Source organism: Propithecus coquereli, unplaced genomic scaffold, assembly GCF_000956105.1.
Source record: "Propithecus coquereli isolate 6110/MARCELLA unplaced genomic scaffold, Pcoq_1.0 Scaffold420, whole genome shotgun sequence".
NCBI classification, from domain to species: domain Eukaryota; kingdom Metazoa; phylum Chordata; class Mammalia; order Primates; family Indriidae; genus Propithecus; species Propithecus coquereli.
In genome coordinates this window covers 204,050-223,812 of record NW_012149953.1, presented here as the reverse complement: position 1 = coordinate 223,812, position 19,763 = coordinate 204,050, and the positions used below count along the sequence as shown (strand labels likewise).

General features: G+C 33.9%; 2 pseudogenes; both read right to left on the bottom strand.

The window, feature by feature from the left end:
• Positions 1-929: 929 nt before the first annotated feature.
• Positions 930-1,511, bottom strand: LOC105817724 (annotated as a pseudogene).
• Positions 1,512-4,857: 3,346 nt separating this feature from the next.
• Positions 4,858-5,925, bottom strand: LOC105817722 (annotated as a pseudogene).
• Between the last annotated feature and the right edge of the window lie 13,838 nt (positions 5,926-19,763).

The window sequence follows — 19,763 nt, the reverse complement described above, 5'->3', positions numbered from 1 at the left end:
TTTTAAAGCAGCTTTAGGTTCACATCAAAACTGAACAAAAGGTACAGAGATTTCCCATATGGTCCCTGTTCCCACACTGCCTACCATCCCCCATTATGAACATACCTCACCAGAGTGGTGCATTTGCTACAACTGATGAACCTACATTAACACATCATTTTCACCCAGAGTCCGTAATTTACATTGGGGTTTACTCTTGATGTTGTACATTCTATGGGTTTGAACAAATGTATAATAACATGTACCTATTATTGTGGTATGATACAGAGTATTTTGACTGCCCTAACAATCAATCCTCCGTCCTCTGCCTGTTCATCCCTGCTTTTTTTTTTTTTTAACAGTGACAAAATATACTTTTATTTACTTTGTTGAATCAGAGGGTTGCAAAAAAAAATTATTGCTAAAGTAGATATCAGGAAAACAGAAAAGTGCTTTAGAAGTCCAGTTACCTTGGAGTTTATTTCAACTAAGAAAAAGGTCATAATGTTTTCATGCAATACATACTTGGTTTTTTTAAATAACAATTGTGTAACAAATAGCAGAATGAAGTAAGGAATGCTGCACTTGTGATCCATACAAAACACCAACATTTGGATTGTACATAATTAAAGAAATATCTCAAACACTTTCTGAAATGCTGTAGTAGCCAATACATACAGGCATGCCTTAGATGGCCGTAGGAATGCAGTTTAGAAAAGAAAAAAAAAAAAAAAATCACACAGGAACTACTCAATTTCTTTAAAATCACTGAGCAAGAAAAGCAACACTGAACTTCCATACTGATTTTACACAATTTCTATACAGTACCTTGACTTAAATCCAAGAGCAAAAGTTAAGACTCTCCTCCTCTATTTTTGGTAAACAACTGCATGGTAAACTTAGATGACTTTTCCCCCTGGATTTTACCTGGGAGTGGCCTTTTTAATTTTTTATTTAAAAGAGGGCAGATGTGGCACTTTTATACTGCTGTCACCAATGTTAATATTTCTTGGGATCCCAGGAAGATTCATATTCTTTACAGCTGATACAGCACGGGCTGGAGCTCCCGCTAAGCCAGCCTCAGATTTCTCCAATTTATTTTGTGTATCAATTTGCGTAACGATTTCATTCATGTTGGTCTCCAATACCATTCCCCCCATCACCATTTCTACAAGAATATTGTGAACCTTGTCTACATGAAAAATCAAATCCAGTTCACACACATTTTCAAAACATTTGTCTAGTGTTTCCACGAATACTTGAATTAGATCGAAAATGCCAAGTTCACTTTCTGAAGAATCCACATAGAAGACAAAATATAACGTGGCATAATGTCTATATATCAGTTTGTTGTCAGATCTTCCAATTAATAATCCTCCTTCTAGGAAATTACAAACATTTTCATCTCTCTTAGATACCAAATGGAAAGTCTCCCCGATGATTTGCTGTTGTGTATCTTCACTGTAGGGCTGGTAGAACTTCGAAAGCCACGGCTTCCCCTGGTTGCTGAAGATGAGAATCGCCTTGATCATGGCTGGGCCGGGCCACCAGTGGGCGCTGGGGGCTAGGGTGGGGCTGGCGATCTTTCCCCACCCACCTGTTCATCCCTCCTTTGTCCTTAACCCCTGGCAACCATTGATCTTTTTACTTTTCCCATACTTCTGCTTTTTTTTTTTTTTTTTTTTTTTTACAGAATGTCATATAGTTGTAATCATACAGTATGTAGCCTTTTTAGATTGGCTTCTTTCACTTGCATTTAAGCTTCCCGCATGTCTTTTCATGGCTTAATAGCTCATTGCTTTTTAGCACTGAATAATATCCCATTGTCTGAATATACTGCAGTTTACATATCCATTCACCTATAGGCTATCTTGGTTGCTTCCAAACTTTGCATTACATTTCAATGCAATTTTTCCTTGTATTAATAGCATTTGTATAAAATTACAACTATCACACAACATGATTGTTGTCAAATCCCAGAGATACTTTTCAGCCTTCTTATTACTCCACTTCTTACCTATGTGTAATTAACTCTCCATTCCTTCTCAAATCTCCATATTCTCTGGATTTCTGGGATATCACATTTTTCTCATTTTCCTTTCTCATCTCTAGCTTTTGATTTTGTTCTTCTTCATAAGCTCCTTCTTCTTCACTCAGCTAATTATTAATAAATGCTGATATTTTGCTACATTAAGGTATATGCCCTCTTTTCTGCCTATAGTGTACCCTTAGACAGTCTTAGCTAGTCCCAGGATTTTAAATACCATCTGTAACAACTTTCTATTGGATATTACCATTTAGATGTATTAAAATCATCTCAAAATACATTTTTAAAAAGTATCTCTAACACTGGATTTTTATCTCTTTTCTCCCTCTCAGTAAACAACTGTGTCATCTAACCAGCTTGCTGTTATTCTTTTTTTTTTTTTATTTTTATTTCAGGATATTATGAGGGTACAAACATTTTGGTTACATTTTATGACTTTGCTTATTTTTAATCATTGTATCTCCTTTTCATTATCCTTACATCCAGTCTCTCAGAAAGCTTTATAATTCTGCTTTAAAATTTTTGAATCTACTACTCTGTCTCTACTTTGTGTCCCCTTCCAATTCATTAATGCTGCTCACCTGTAGTATTAAAGTAACCTCCATACTGATCTCCCCACTCTCCTCCAATTCATGTTTCACAATGCCACAGAATAGTCTTTTACAAATTTACATCTGTTTATATCATTTTTCTGCCCAATTCTCCCCATGCCTCTCTTCACATTCCAAATCAAATCCTAAATGCTTGGTATGAATTTTTTATATCCCTAGCCCTCCTACCTTATTGTGTTCCACTTTTGCCCTTGTCCACTATTACTCAGGATCCCAGCTTCTATTCTGTCCCTCCAATGTATATGCCAAGCTGTTTCCCACCTCAGGGCCTTTGCACATGCAATTTCTTCTGTCTCAGCTGTCCTGCATTTTTCATGGTTGTCTGTTTATCCTTCAGGCCTCAATTTAAAATTCTTTCTGATCAAAACCTTCCCTCACTATTTTATTTAAATAGGTATCATGTTTCCTTCTCTACCATTGTGACTTTTGTTCTTTATAGCACATTACAAAAGAACTCATCATATGCTTATTTCTTTATTATTCACTAGATTTTAATCTCTTTGAATGCAGAGAACATCTATTTTCTTCACTACAACCTAACACACACTTAATATAAATTTGTTGAACAAACAAACAGGGGCACTCTCAAAGAGTGATTGAAATACCCCTCTCATTATCAAAACTGGTCAGAGATAGCACTGATGCTGCAGAAAGAATATCTAGCCTAAGGTGTTCATATATATAGAGGTAATGACCATCCAGGTAAGGAAGGTAGGGGTCTGCAGCATCACCCAGCCACAGGCCATACTGTGCAGAGAATACTGAGAGAAGACATGCATACTGTGCATTTTAATGTAGGCTCAGTGATCAAGATGGACTCTAAGAGCTCACACAAACAAGGACTATGGCCTAGTAATAGGACCCTGAAGCAAGAGGGAGATAGTATCAGAAGATAGAATTGGACAAAGACCAAGGGAGCACACAGAGTAGGGTAGAAACTGAGCATTAAATAGTCTCTGACCATAGTAGCAAAAGCAATAGGGAAACTTAAAATTGATTCAGTATTTATTTGTTTTCCCTTGTAGCTTGCTATATACAACCATGAATACAAAAATAAATCATTAGACTTTAAATTGGGTTTCATGTTTAACCTTCCCCAATTTATTTATTCGTTCATTCAATAAAATTTATTTGCAAGACATTATCCCATTGCACTTACAAAATTAAAGTTTAAACAAATCTTTTATGTAGACAGTTATGTTTCAGAATTATAACAAAATGGTTTATGCTTTTCTTCTTTTTAACATTCTAATGTAATAAAATATCTGTAATGCATTAACCCTAAAGTGCAAAAAAGTCCACAATTTTTAATTGCATAGGCTATTTCTAACCCATTTCTGGTATGTTCTAGTGGTACTAACAATTTCACATATAATAAGAAGTTGCTATAGAAACATTTCTTCAGCCTTTACAAATCATTTTTGCAATTTACTTCTGATTTTGAAAAAAAAATATTTTGATCCATAGTTATCACTAAAGTCAATAATGTATCAATCAAGAATCCAAAGTTTTTTCCAGAAGTATAAAATGGAACCGGCAATATTTTTCTTTATTCACTTTGCTTCCCCACATTACTTCTATTCAAAGTGAAGTTTGCGTATTATGTATCCCAAACCCTCATTGGAAACTCACCATCTGGTAGGTAAAGTATCATTAAAGAAATGAAACAGACCATGATCAGCTCTCTATCACATTGTGCTCAGAGTTTGAATTGAATAGACAAGAGTAATTTGTTTTGTTTTACTTGGCTATGATGTGTCTCTTTCCTCTACTTTGTCAATCTGTTTAAAAATTCATTGAAAAAGGACATAACTATGAGCTAATATACATTAGTTTTTTTCTTGGGTATTCTTGCCAAAAGTTGGAAGACATCTGCTTCCTTTATTAAAAATTTTCAATTAATATCTTATTCTGATACAAAAGCAATAAATGTCTAAGAATTTCAAAAACATCACTACCTTTTTAAAAAATACTAAATTTCTAGCTTGCTAGGATTATCACAATTAACATTTAGGAGTAGACACATAAAAAATCAGGCCCATACTGTACCAATTGGGCAGTAACCTACTATTTTCTCTTAAAAGCCTATCATAAATATGTCTATATATCCTTAACTATCATAGAATGACATTTAATATCTCTTTAGCATTTTATTTCAAGACTATACAGTCATTTCTTTTTTTTTTTTTTGGCAGCTTGCTGTACTTTAATGTGTAATACTCAAGGTGCAAGACAATTGCATCTAACATTGTTATAAATAAAACAAATCAGATTAGTAATCAAGGGACCAGAGTGAAGAGCATCTTCATAACCTCCATGTTTATCATCTTTGCTTTCTGGATGTAACTTAATAAGATCATCAATTGGCAGAATGATAATTGAAGCTTCTGTAGCAAATTTCAAACTCTAACTTTAACTATGGTTGGTTCAAACACTCCAGCTTGTTTGTTGTCTCAAGGTTTACCGTTGATCAATTCAAGATCAATCCATTTTAGATTTTTACGTTCTGGGTTAACTTGAGCCTCATTACGAAAAGCTCTTAGTTTTGCAACCAGATCTGTGGAGTCCTGGGCAGCATTAACTGTCAGTGTATTAGGAATAACAAGAAGAGATCTTGCAAACTGGGCAACAGCAAGCTGTTCCCGAGACCCCACGCTGGTCGCATAGTTTTCAAAGTATATGGAAAGGGCGTCTTCTACAGCACCCCCACCTGGAACCACGGATTTTGACTCCAAAACTCTCTTCACTACACAAAGAGCAACATGTAAAGAGCCCTCCATTTCATCACACATGAAATCGTTTGCCCCATGTAAGATAATTGATGCAGACGTACTAGCTTTGGTGTTTTTGATTAAGATCAGTTCATCATCACAAATTCTCTCCTGTACCACCTATTCTGCTTGAGGCACCGAGACAGTGGCTGCCCGCAGAGAGTAAAATTCGATGTATACCTTGCCGCGAAGATGGAGGGGCCTTTGTCCGTGTTCGGGGACCACGTCACTGGGGAGGCAATCCGCTCCCAGAACGTTATGGTTGCAGCTTCTATTGCTAATATCGTGAAAAGTTCTCCTGGTCCAGTTGGCTTGGATAAAATGTCGGTGGATGATATTGGTGATGTAACCATTACTAACGATGGTGCAACCAACCTGGAATTACTGGAGGTGGAACATCCTGCAGCCAAAGTTCTTCGTGAGATGGCTGATCTGCAGTCATTTCTTTTTTAACCATTTCCTTTTGTGACTCAATTAGGTTGCTACCAATAGCTTCCTCTTCTAAAAGATACTTCATGACCGTATTTGTACATTTGTTTTCACGTAATTCTCTGTCTCCTTAAGGATTGCTAGTTCGAATGACAAGCACATTTTATACTTTTATTATTTATATTTGAATCAATTTATAATTAAATGTTTAGAGCATAGACTTTACAGTCAAACCTCTTGGACCGAAACTGGATTTAACACTTAACTCTATAACCTAAGGCAAGTTACTTAATCATCCTATGTTTCCACTTGCTCATCTATAAAATGGGAATAATTATATTACTTATTTCAGAATGATTTTAAGTTATTAAAACATTTAATGTATTTAAAGAACCTATATCAGTTCGTGGAAAAGAGTAGTCACTCTAAAATGCTCATCGTTGTTATTTAACAAATGGACTGCCAGAAATAATGCACAAATTTATACTCCAAAAAATAGTGCATACACATCCCAGTGTCCTTACAACATAATCAGCACCAGACATGCTTACTTTTATACAATTTTAGACTTAACAATCAAGTGTTATTGACCTTTTTATTAATAAATTTTATTTTAAAGCAATTTTAGGGTCACAGGAAAATTAAGCAGAAAGTACAGAGAATTCCCACATGCCCCTATCTCCCACACACAACCTCTCCTACTATCAACACTCAGTACCACAGGGTACATTTGCTACATGTACCCAGGGTACATTTGCCACAACTTTGAACATACATTGACACATCATTGTCCACTTTTGGTGTTGTATATTTTATGGGTTTTGACAAAGGCATAATGTCATGTGTCCAACACTGTAGTATCATACAGAGTAGTTTTACTGCCCTAAAAATTCTCTGTGCTCTGCTTATTCATCGCTTCTCCTTCCAACCCCTGATGATCACTGATATTTTTATGTTCCCCATACTTTTGACTTTTCCAGAATGTCATGCAGGTGGAATCATACAGTATATAGACTTTTCAGATTTGCTTCTTTCACTTTATAATATTCATTTAAGTAATAAGCATTTCCTCCATGTAGTTTCATGGTTTGAAAAGTTCCTTTATTTTTATTACTGAATAATATTTCATTGTACCACCCTCATTTAAACCATTCTCCTATTTGAAGGACAGCTCAGTTGCTTCCAAGTCTTGGCAATTATAAATAAAGCTTCCATAAGCATCCAAGTGCAGGATTTTGTGTGGACATAAAACATAAGTGTTCAATTCATTTGGATAAGTGCCAAGGATTGCAATTGCTGGACCAAATGGTAAGAGTATATTTTGTTTTGTGAGAAATTGCCAAATTTTCTTCTAAAGTAGCTGTACCACTTATATTCCCACTAGCAGGAAATGAGAATTCTTGTCGTTCCACATCCATGCCAACATTTGATGTTTTCAGTGTTTTGGATTTTGGCCATTCTAATAGATGTGGTAGCTTATTGTTGCTTTATTTGCAGTTTCTTAATGATGTAAGATATGGAATGTCTTTCAGTATGCTTTCTTGCAATCCATACATCTTCTTTGGTGAGGTCTATTCAGGCCTTTTGCCCATAGTAAATGACAACTAAATTTAAGGCTTAATATGGTGACAATTTTTTCATGGTTCACAATTTGAAGGACAATTATCTGTCAATTTTATCTAAAGTATATTACAGCATTGAAAACTTTTAGCTGTGAAAGGCATATCAATTTAATTTAGTTTATTTTTCTGATGAGATAAAGGTCAAAGTGTTTCAGAGACTTTCCTAAGTAAACATGGCTGATTAAGGTAAAAATAAGATAGAATCAACTTTTATAAAGTTCTCAGACACTACTACTAAACCATAATAATTATCCTGGGAAAAATTTACCAAACATTTTTTTATCCTTATAAGAAAACAATGTTCTACTATATTCTAAATGATCTGTGCAAGCCAGGGGTCTGCAATTTAAGAAAGTTATGTCAATAAAAATCTAGAAAAGTTCTAGAGATAAATACTAACCTAGTCAAGGGTTCAAGCTCTAAATTGGAAAATGAAAAAAACAAGAACTTTGGTCTCAACATGAAGGAAAGGAAGGATGCAATCAGTATTTTCTGATTCTTGAAAGATAGATAGATAAGTAGATGGAAAATAAACTCATTCAGCAAATATTCAACTAATGTGAATGCTACAATCTTCTCTTAAGTCTTAACTATAGAACAAATACAAATACATACTACTAGCCGTTAAAAATAATAAGCTTATGAAATTTACATCAAAGGATTAGTGACAGTCTGAAAATATTTTATATGCAAATACATTTACATACATACGTTTTGTTAAGTTATATATATTTATTAAAATATATAAATATATTTAGAATTCAAGAAACATTACATACACAAATAGATAATATATTCTTCACAGATGTAAAAATAATAGGGAAGCATTTTTAAATGTTTGATGCTATCTGGAGGGCAAAATCTCCTAAAAAGACATAGCTAGTTATCATACTAAAGGTCAAATGATGAACTGAAAAAACCATTAGGTTATGGAAGCATGGCATTCCTATGCTTCCCAGCAATACATATTTAGGCCAAAACTTGTAAATCTGAATATTAACAAAATAATGACTATCACATTGAAATCCTGCCCTGGCATTGGAAGGATGGCTATGAATGGCATTCTGGTCCATTATACTAATTACACTGTTGGCTTTCTATAAATTATCTGGATAATTGTAGCCAGTTGTCAGATTTTAATGCAACTAGAATTGGAAAAGAGCAACCTTTGGCAGAGGAGTCAGATAGAAGGACTAAATAGTAACACAAAGTTAATAACCTCCTTCCAAAGGGAAACACACCCACATACACACAATAAAGTCTGCAAACATTATCTATAAAGTTAGGATTAAGAAGATGTATAAAAACTTCTCCGTATGCAAAATTTTGTAAATCTGCACTTTCATAGATTGTTTTCCCTCAGATAGTCTTCTATTTTCTTATCAAATCTCTTTTAAAACTATGAAGGTAACAATATATGAAAATACTCATTAAAAATACATTGGTTAACAATTTGCTAATGGAGTTGAAAAAATAATTACTTAGGGTGACCAAATACCAGACCAGACATATAATTTAGATCACTTGCATTTTTAAAATGTTCATTTAATGTAATTATTTAACAGTTTGATGTAGGTAAGTAAAGGATAAAAATGACAATTTTTTAAAATCTTTTAAGTATATGTTGGGTATGATGGTAGTTAAATTAAATTACAGTAAGGAAATCGGAAGTGTTCTCTGTCAGTGTGCCTTTAGGGAGCAGAAGATTTTATGACTTGGTTTTTAATGACCCTAATGATTCCTGAGGGGAGTCATAATTTGTTAATCAGGCACAGCTGCCATTTAATAAAACCCAACTTTGCTGGCTAGGTCAGTGACAGTACATTTAATGGCTTCCATGATAGTTTGTGCATGTTTTCTCCTAAGCTTATCCACATTTCTGGCCGTCTAAAATTTTTTTAACTAACCTAATTGAGCAAGGGAATAGAATATATGGGTCATAACAAAGATTTTAGTAATAGATCCTTTTAGACTTTCTGTCCCAAAATGACTATGAAACGATCCTATTAACTTTGTCATTCTGTTTTTTAATATTTCCATTAAAGACATTGGAAGAATAAAATAGATGAGCGAATGTGTTCAATATAAAAAATTCAAAACTGTCATGTAAAATTTAGGAAAAGTCATTTACAATAATTAAGATGTGTAGTTATAACAGTGACATTGTCTATTTCTTTCCCTCTTCTGTCAGCAACTGTTTATATCCTAGTATTCTAAAACTTATCTCAAGTCTCAATGATCACAATTTTCCCTGAAATTGCATCATTCTTTTCTCCCTTCTTTAGCCATATTCTCAAATTTACTGTATGTTCTAGCATGGTGAAGCCTTTAGGAAGGCATTTTAGAGGCTTTTCAGAAAAGATGATGAAAAATCATGTATATTATTATGCCACAGCTTGGGCATTGCTGTTTTATCACTCTGCACTGAGATTTCCATCTGTGTTAACATTGCTACTGGTCACTAACATTTCAGGTTCTGTTCTCTCTCCGGGTGTATGAAAAAATTTCAGTTACGCAGCTTGATGAATTTAGACATGGGCATATTACGTGTTTTGCTATTAAAATATGACCAGAAGGGGAGTGTGAGATATCTGGGCTGAAGTGTGTAAGTGCTGATGCAAGGATCTCAAATGCTCTCTTTCCCCGTGTTGACAATTATAGAGACACATATTGAGAAGGCAACATCTTTTTTTTTTCTTTTTTTTTTTTATTACAGCAAATTACGGGTGTACAGATGTTTAGGTTACGTGTGTTGCCCTTGGTCCCCCCCCCCGAAGTCCATGTTTCAAATATGTCCATCCTTCGGGTAGTGCGCATTGCACTCCTTGTGTATACAAATACCCGTCCCCTCCTCCCTCCTCCCCCCTCCTCCCACCGCCCTCCCCCTTCCCCAGCATCCAATAGATGTTGTTCTGATATGTGCATTTATGTGCTGATTAGTTAATACCAATTTGATGGTGAGTACAAATGGGTCCCGTTCTGCTGCTCTTCTGGTGCCCCACTTTCGATAATGGGCTTAAGTTTAATCCAGGAAAGTGTAAGAGGTGCTAGATCACTGTCATTTCTTATGATTGAGTAATAGTCCATTGTAAACATATACCAAATTTTGATAATCCACTCATGGATTGACGGGCACTTGGGTTGTTTCCACATTCTTGCAATAGTGAATTGTGCTGCCATAAACATTCGGGTGCAGATGTCCTTATCGTAGAATGTTTTGTGCTCTTTTGGGTAGATGCCTAATAGTGCTATTGCTGGATCGAATGGTACACAACATCTTAAGATAGCGATGCCTTTGCCTACCTGTATCTTGGCTGACTCTGAAAGGAAGACTGTCTCTCGTGAACATGTACTTTACATCTAGAATAATCAAAAATAAACTTTTTTTGTAGCAAGCCACTGAGATTTGAAGTTGGTTGTTATCTGGTGTATCTTGACTAATCCACACTCTAATTTTAATTTATTTTTAATCATCAAGCAAATTATATGAGCTATTCTTCTTTTAAGATAAATGTCTATAGATGGTTGCCATTAAATTTTTATCAGTGCATTAAATTGCGTATTTCAGTCTTATCCACTATTCTAAACTATATTTCTATTTTAACTGTGAATAATGCAGCTATTTTCTTTGGACTAGTATGCTAAATTAAGAAAAACTGACATCATGCACTACATTTAATACTCATCAAAATGAAACTTTCCATGTCACTTTAGATGGCACTGCTGATAAGGAATGAAGGCTGAGAACTCGATTTAATTTTACTGAACTTGCTGTTGAGAGAATTATATAGCTCTAACCTTTCCACCCCTGTTCCCGTGTCTAGTCAACCACTTGCAGCACCATAAACAGAAGAGTCTTGTGGATGGGAGCCATCTGCAACATAACTCATCTCTTCAAAGGGTGTCTGGATTCAAGTGCTATCATGTCTTCCAATGTGCAGTATATTTTATTAATAGTTATTACTTTTAAATAATCCTGTTTTCTCTTTTGCACATCAGTAAAGACTTTAAATGACAGATGTCAAAATCACTTGGTTCTTTTGTTATTGAATTCCCAGAAATGTTAAATATGAAGATCTGCTTTTACAGCATAGTGTTTATGTGAAATAGCATAATTCCATCCTGCTTCCTATATAGACAACAGCAGTCCATTTATGAGAATAATTCTGAATGTATTACACAAAAGTTAGCTTCAGTATTTTTGTTATTACATTTAGCTCCTCTAGGATAAACAAAACTTCATGCCACTGATGCTGATGCCCTAATTCTTACTTTACCTGCTGTGCATAAAAAATATTAGCTAGTAGGGAGCACAAACAGTGGTATTGGTACAAAGATTCCTTGTTTCAATATTTACCTTTTGTGGATAGGTTTGGGAATTTTCTTTTTCCTTTAATAAGAATTGAAGGTAAGCTGGCTTCACTGTGGTAACACAAATGTTAAAATTATTGTGAATGCTATGCCATATGGTGCTTAGATAATGGTAGAAATAAGTTGTTGATCAGCAGATACATTCTCATTAGAATGTCACCATTTTTAGCATAGAACAGATGAATTTTCTTTGGAGCAGTTCGTTCTAAGGATAGCTTTCTTGGCTGTCATAGGAGATTTTAGAGTTTCATGAATTGTTGCTACATTCATGAATAAAATGTCTATTGTATTTTCCAAATTACACACCTCCAAATCTTTAAAGACATTTTAATATTTATTTGGCCTATATCACAAATTAATGCTAACAGTAAAAGACATGGCAAACTTTTTAAGACTGCTCATTTACATCTTCACATTACTATCTTGCATGGTGAAGAATAACCTCCAAAATTCTCAGGTTATTAATGACTCTGATGGCGGGGAGCTGAGAAGAAGAATGATGATATTCAGTGCTTTACCATAACCATGTTTTTGGTTACACAGATTGCTTTTGTAATGCTTGAGTCAGGATTAAAAATGTACCTGATACCCAGGTGGTGGTAATTGTACCCTTTACGTAGGTTTTTGCCCATTCCCTCTTCTCTCGTTCCCCCTGCTTGATTTCCATCATGTTTTATTTCCCTCTGTGCACATGAGTGCTCATCAGTTATTTCCAATTTAATAGCAAGTACATGTGGTGTTTGTTTTTCCATTCTTCAGATACTTGACTTAGGAGAATGGTCTCCAGTTCCATTCAAATTGTTGCAAAAGACATTAAGTCACCTTTTTTCATGGCTGAGTAGTATTTCATGGTATATATATACCACATTTTCTTAATCCACTTGTGAATTGATGGTCATTTGTGTTGATTCCACATCTTTGCAATTGTGAATTATGTTGCAATAAACACTTGAGTACAGGTGTCTTTTTGCTAACATGACTTCTTTTCCATTGGGTAAATACCCAGTAGTGGTATTGCTGGATTGAATGGTAGGTCTACTTTGTTTCTTTGAGGAATCTTCATATTGTTTTCAATAGAGGCTGTACTAATATGCAGTCCTGCCAACATTATATAAACATTCCTTTCTGTCTGCATCCATGCCAGCGTCTATTGTTTTTGGGCTTTTTAATAAAAGCCATTCTGACTGGGGTAAGGTGATACCACATTGTGGTTTTAATTTACATTTCCCTGATGATTAGTGACACTGAGCATCTTTTCATATGTTCGTTGGCCATTTGTCATCTTCTTTTGAGAATCTTCTGTTCATGTCTTTTGCCCTCTTTTTAATGGGGTTGTTTTATTTTTTTCTTGCTGATTTGCTTGAGTTCTTTGTAGAATCTGGTTATTAGTCCTTTATCAGTTGTATACCTTGTGAATATTTTCTCCCATTCTTTAAGTTGTCTATTTGCTCTGTCAATCATTTCTTTGGCTGTGCAGAAACTTTCCAGTTTAATCAAGTCATATTTATTTATTTCTGTTGTTGCTGAGATTGCTGTTGGATTTTCTTCATATATTCTTTGCCTAGGCCAATATCTAGAAGAGTTTTTCTAACATTTTCTTCTAGAATTCTATGGTTTCATGCCTTACATCTAAGTCCTTTACCTATCTTAAATCAATTTTTGGAAGTGGTGAGAGATATGGATCCTGTTTCACTCTTCTGCATGTGATTATTCAATTTTCCCAGCACCATTTATTGAATAAGGATTCTTTCCCAGAGTCTATATTGTTATATGTTTTGTCAAAGATGATTTGGCTATATGTGGATGTTCTTATATATAGATTTTCTGTTCTGTTCCATTGGTCTATGTCTCTATTTTTGTGCCAATATCATGTTATTTTGGCACGATAGCTTTGTTGTACAGTTCGAAGTCTGGTAATGTGACGCCTCCTGATTTGTTCCTTTTGCTTAAGATTGCTTTTTCTATTGGGGCTCTTTTCTGATTCCAAAGTGTAGAATTATTTTTTCTAGATCTGTGAAATATGATGTTGGTATTTTGATGGAGAGTGCATTGAATCTATAAATCACTTTAGGTAGTATGGACATTTTAGCAATGTTGATTCTATCAATTCATGAGCATAATATGTTTTTCCACTTGTTTGTATCATCTGCTATTTCTTTCCTCATTGTTTTGTAGTTCTCTTTGTATTGATCTTTCAACTCCTTGGTTAAGTATATTTCTAATAGTTGAAAGTATTCCCACTAAGAACTGGAATAAGATGAGAATGCTCACTATCACCACTTCTTTTCAGCATAGTGAGGGAAGTCCTAGCCAGAGCAATTAGACAAGGGAAAGAAATTAAGGGTATCCAAATTGGGAAAGAAGAGGGAAACCGTTGCTTTTTATGGATGACATGATCCTATACCTAGAAAACCCCAAATATTCTACCAAGAGACTCCTGGAATGGGTAAATAAATACAGCAAAGTCTCAGGTTACAAACTCAATGTACACAAATCTGTAGCATTCCTATATACCAATAACAGTCAAACTGAGAGTCAAATCAAAGACTCAATACCCTTCACTATTGAATCATTTCTATTATCATATAAATATATAGCACTATATAGTTTTTTTAAAAAATAGGTTTACACTGTATTTCCATCCAGAAATACCCTAGTTATCTCTTCCATCTCCAAAAAATTTATCTAATGATCTTACAATCACACTTTGAATATGTGTAACAATTTTAACAATTTCATTAAATACTTCCTTTAAATGTTTATGAATATCTATGGCAGCCACATGTATTGTGATTAAAACAAGTTGTAGGATTTGCTGTTGGTGCAATGGATTATTTTTATCGAGAAGACATTTTTTTCTGAACAAGTGTGTCTGTAATTCTTCAAATACATTGCTTCCGGGTAATGTTACATGCGGCATTCAAGAATATATGTTTTCAAATGTATGACTTAAAAAATTAACTGAAAGAAATGTTTTTGTAAGCAATATAAAAAGATTAGATATTGGCAGTATTTGAAAATATATCAGTTTGAATTAAAATTATTGACATTGACCAAAAAAAGATTTTACAATCATGTATTTTTCTCATCTCTATACTTTCATTCTTTCTTGAACCCATGATGCAAGGATTTTGCCTCTACTACACAACTAAACCAGCTATTGTCATCGTTGATAGTAACATCAATGATGCTGAATCTAATGGTCATTTTGGGGTCCTTATTTGAAATATCAGCAATACTGGAAATAGTTACTAAATCCTCTTTTCTTGAAATTCTTCCTAGTTTTTCTATGTCTTTACCATCTTCTCCCTTTTAAGTCTTCATTGCTCAACTTCCAAAATGGCAAATATTGTAAAACATTTCCATTTATTTTATTCTCTATATATATCATCTCCATATATTATTTTGTCTAGTCTTTTATCTTGACATTATAATACATCCTGATATTTTAATTTGACACCTCCCATCTTGACCTTAACCAGCAACTGCCCATTCAACAGCATCTCCTGGATGACTAGGGGTAATCTCAAATACTCTACTAGTCTTCTTCTGGACTGCTTTCTACTTTTAAATCCAGTTTCTAGCATACTCTAAAAACAGCTTGCACACACAGAATGTTTTGCCATAAGAATATATATTTGCTAATTCACTTTGGCATGTATATAAAGCTCTTTTGTCTTATGTAGGAGGGACATAGAATAGTTTGTTACATAAGCTCAGATACATTAAAATATAGATGGGTTATGATCTTAACAAATTTTACATGATAGAATAAAACATATTTTGTTTATTTAATGAATATTACCAATAGTATGTCTCTCTCACAGAAACTTGCAGAATAATTGAGTTGCTTTTCACACAATTAAAATATTTAGTTGTATATCTCCTAACCAGATCTCTATCATTTGGGTTCCAGCACTAACACAACAATCCCACCTTAGACTTTAATCTAAGCAAGCAAAGCAAAGCAAAACCAACCAACCCGCCAACCAACAAAATCCCTTCTACTTTAAAAAATCCCTTTGTCACTAATTCTGAACTTCTATTCACATTTTTCACCTTGGAGCCACTCTTTAGTTCTTCTCTTTTAAACAGTGTGGACATATAACTTGTATGCAAACTGTGTGATAGCCAGTGTCCAAGTTTGAATCCTCAATGAACAGCAATATCCATGCCCTGTGTAGTCTTTTTCCCTTGAATCTGGGATAGCCTTATGACTTGATTTTTACCAAGAATATATGCTATAAATGGTGGTTGTTCATAAGAACCCTTACAGATTCCACCTGGGTCTCTTGGAACATATATATTTGGAATTCTTTTAGCACCCAGATGCCATGCTTTTTTTTTATTTCACAATATTGCAGGGGTACAAATGTTTAGGTTACATATATTGCCTTTGCCCTACCTGAGTCAGAGCTATAAGCATGCCCATTCCACAGACAGTGCACACTGCACCCATTAGGTGTGAATCTACTTATCTCCTCCTCCCTCCCGTCACCTGCCTGACACCCAGTGAATGTTACTACCATATGTGCACGTAAGTGTTGATCAATTAATACCAATTTGATGGTGAGTACATGTGGTGCTTGTTTTTCCATTGTTGGGATACTTCACTTAGTAGAATGGGTTCAAGCTCTATCCAGGCTAATAGAAGAGGTGCTATATCACCATTGTTTTTTGTGGCTGAATAGTATTCCATGGTATACATATACCACATTTTATTAATCCATTCATATATTGATGGGCACTTGGGTTGTTTCCACATCTTTGCAATTGTGAATTGTGCTGCTATAAACATCCGAGTACAGATGTCTTTTTTATAGGATGTCTTTTTTTTTTCCTTTGGGTAGATGCCCAGTAATGGGATTGCTGGATCAAATGGTAGTTCTATGCTTAGCTCTTTGAGGAACCTCCATATTACTTTCTATAGAGGTTGTACTAGTTTGCAGTTCCACCAGCAGTGTATGAGTGTTTTTAACTCACTGTATCCACACACAACATTTATTGTTTGGGGACTTTTTGATAAAGGCCATTGTCACTGGAGATAAGTGATATTTGATTGTGGTTTTGATTTGCATTTCCCTGATGGTTAGAGATGATGAGCATTTTTTCATGTATTTGTTGGCCATTAGTCTATGTTCTTTTGAAAAAGTTTCTGTTCATGTCTTTTGCCCACTTTTTAATGGGATTATTTGATTTTTTTCTTGTTGATTTTCCTGAGTTCTATATAGATTCTAGTTATCAGCCCTTTATTGGATGTGTAGCATAAGAATATTTTCTCCCATTCTGTAGTTTGTCTATCTGCTTTAATGATAGTTTCTGTGGCTGTGCAGAAGCTTTTAAATTTGATCAGGGCCAATTTATTTATTTTCATTGTTTCTGTGGTTGTCTTTGGGGTCTTCTTCATAAATTCGTATGCTTCAAGAAGACCAGACCATGTGAAGAAGAGACATGTATGTACTCCAGTTAACAGCCCAGTTTGAGCACCTAGCTAATAGCCAGCATCAACAACCAACCATGTGAATGAGCCATCTTAGATGTCCAGCCTAACTAAGTCTTCACATTGTAGCCTCAGCTAGAATTTCACTGCAACTGTGTGGCAGACCTCATTCAAGAAGCCAGCTGAATTAAATCAGCCAAAAAACCATGAAAAATAATAATAAGTTGCTGTTGTAAGCTACTAAGTTTTAGGGTGGTCTGTTATCCAAAAATTATTGTCTGTGACATTGGGATAGTTTTACGATGATAAGTGATACCAAAATTCATGAAATGTATACAATTTTAAAATGTTTGTTGAGTTAAATGTTTATTTATTATTTTTGAAAGCTGTACTATCAATATACTTGTAAACTATGCTAAAACTATGCTATTATTTTTTAAAATTTTTTTCCAAAAAAATTAAAGAAATAAATCAGCATAAATTAAAACAAAACTTAAACCATATTTATATTGATTACCTGAGTATTAAAAGTAAGAGAAGCTGAAAAATTATTTTCAATGCATACATATATTTATTCCTCTGTTCCTTACACTACATTTTTCTCTAATATTGTGTCACTAGTATTTTCTGATGAAATGTTGTTTTCAATATTGTCATTTTTTTTCATAAAATTGTTCTGGTATCTTTTTCCGGTTGCACTCTACAATTAACATGTACATTTGAAATTGGTGACTCATTCTGTTGACTTATTTGATAGCAAATTATGCTAAATGGAGGATATTCTCAATTCTACATTTTGACTGAATTGTGAACATATATCAGTCTAATGATTTTTAACTCTCATTCTCTTCTCTGCCTTCCTGAGTCCCTTTATTCGAGAATTGATTTTACTGATAAAACTTGTGAAGAAAGTCATATCTATTTATGATTCTTTTCACTATTTCACCAAATATAAATGTTGCAAAACCTTAGACCTTTTCAATTTCATTCTATATCTGAATAGAATATAAATTTATTCAATGTAAATAAAAGCCTTATCAAAATATTCTTTCTACAAATATAAATATTTCAAAGCACAAGCACACAATTCTAAAATAAACTTTGAATACTTAGTTCTTAACTTTTTTTTCATTTTTCCTGTGTTTTGTATGAATACAATTCAATATCTTTTTTGTTTGCATGCTGTTTTCAATAACTTGATTTGCTAAAAGCATTAAAAGCTAAAGATTTGGGGCATTCAATTCATTGAATACTTTGATTAAGTATTTCCAAATGATTTTCACAAAAATGCAGCCAAAATATTACAATATAGTTCAATAGAGAAAATATGGGAAACTTGGTTTGATTTATGAAGTCATTCCTAATAGGCTCAAATATATCTAAAATCTAGTTATTGCTGAGCAGCAAAGGAAGTCCTTGTTACCAGAATGAGGTATTATTTTTTTTTCAACATCAGTGTCGTCAGAAAAATGCATAATTAGTTTATCTGACTATATATAAAAACAATTTTGTAAACTGTGGCTTCTATTTAGGTAGTTAGAATAGTGCAGCTTGCTTGAACACTCTTGTGAAGTATATGTGTACCACAACCAATTAAAGGAATACCTCTACTTTATAGTTTTCTCAATGTAAAGCTTTGTATTTTCATCACACAAAAATAATTTTATTTTAAATAATGAATATTTATCTGAATTTATAGTCACAAAGCTATCAAGTAACTTTTTTTCTAAAAGCTCAACTTTGATTTGATAAATTACGTGAAAAAAAAATCAAAACATTATTCTGATTAGATGGCTTTCTATTTGAAGTAACTAATGACACTGTTTATCAAACTTGCATCATTTAACTTATGCAATGTTCTGCAAATAAAGGAAATATCTCTTTTGCTTCACTTTTTGAATACATGAGAAAATTAAAATTAAAAATGAAAGAAATTAATTGTGAATTAGAGTCATTTGCTCTACATAAAGTTATTTTTCTCAGAGTGGTATGCAAACACAATCCTCTGTAACTGCTTGTGGTCAGTCATTTTCAGGTAGGAATCTTCTTAATGACCAAAAAACATATGAAGAAATGCTCAATATCATTAATCATCAGGGTAACGAAAATTAAAAGCACAATAAGATATCACCTTGCCCCAATCAGAATGGCTTTTATTAAAAAGCCCCAAAACAATAGATGCTGGCATGGATGCATAGAGAAAGGAACACTTATACAGTGTTGGTGGGACTGCAAATTAGTACAACGTCTATGGAAAGCAGTATGGAGAGTTCTCAAAGAAATAAATATAGACCTACCATTTGATCCAGAAATCCCCCTACTGGGTATCTACCCAAAGGAAAAGAAGTTGTTTTATCAAAAAGCACCTGCACTTGAATGTTTATTGCAGAATAATTCATAATTTCAAAGATGTGGAATCAACCTAAGTGTTCATCAATTCATGAGTGAATTAAGAAAATGTGTGTGTGTGTGTGTGTGTGTGTGTGTGTGTGT